The sequence below is a fragment of the Trachemys scripta genome, chromosome 9 (genome assembly GCF_013100865.1).
Source record: "Trachemys scripta elegans isolate TJP31775 chromosome 9, CAS_Tse_1.0, whole genome shotgun sequence".
Taxonomy (NCBI): domain Eukaryota; kingdom Metazoa; phylum Chordata; order Testudines; family Emydidae; genus Trachemys; species Trachemys scripta.
The window spans coordinates 295,995-296,852 of NC_048306.1; positions in this window are offsets into that span (position 1 = coordinate 295,995).

Here is an 858-nt window from a genome sequence, read left to right on the forward strand (position 1 = left end):
AAGGCGTGTTAGTTTTTCTCTTTGTTTTCTCAACTTGTAAATGTACCTTTTTGCTAGAGTGTTTATCTCTGTTTGCTGTAACTTTGAACCTAAGACTAGAGGGGATTCCTCTGGGCTCTTTAAGTTTGATTACCCTGTAAAGTTAGTTTCCATCCTGATTTTACAGAGATGATTTTTACCTTTTTCTTTAATTAAAAGCCTTCTTTTTAAGAACCTGATTGATTTTTCCTTGTTTTTAGATCCAAGGGGGTTGGATCTTGATCCACCAGGAGTCGGTGGGAGAAAGGAGGGGGATGGTTAATTTCTCCTTGTTTTAAGATCCAAGGGGTTTGGATCTGTATTCACCAGGGAATTGGTGAAGAATCTCTCAAGGCTACCCAGGGAAGGGAATTAGCATTTTGGGAGTGGTGGCAGTGGACCAGATCTAAGCTGGTAGTTAAGTTTAGAAGTTTTCATGCAGGCCCCCTAAAGTTCAAAGTGGGGAAGCAGCCTTGACAGGGTGGATATTGGGAGTGTACGAGATGTAGTGGGGCAGAGATTGGGTAGCGGGAGTGTGTACAGGGTCTAGAGGGGCAGAGGGTGGGTAGTGGGAGTGTGTACGGGGCGTAGCAAGGCAGAAGGGGATAGTGTGAGTGCGGGGGGCGGGAGTGCATACGGTGTGAAGCGGGGCAGAGGGTGGGTAGCGGGAGTGTGTACGGGGTGTAGCGTGGCAAAGGGGGGTAGTGTGTCTGAGTGTGGGGGCTGGTGTTGAGGCAGAGGATGGGTAGTGGGAGTGTGTACGGGATGTGGGGCAGAGGGTGGGTAGTGGGAGAGTGTATGGGGTGTAGAGGGGGATAGCATGTGAGTGCAAGGGGGTAT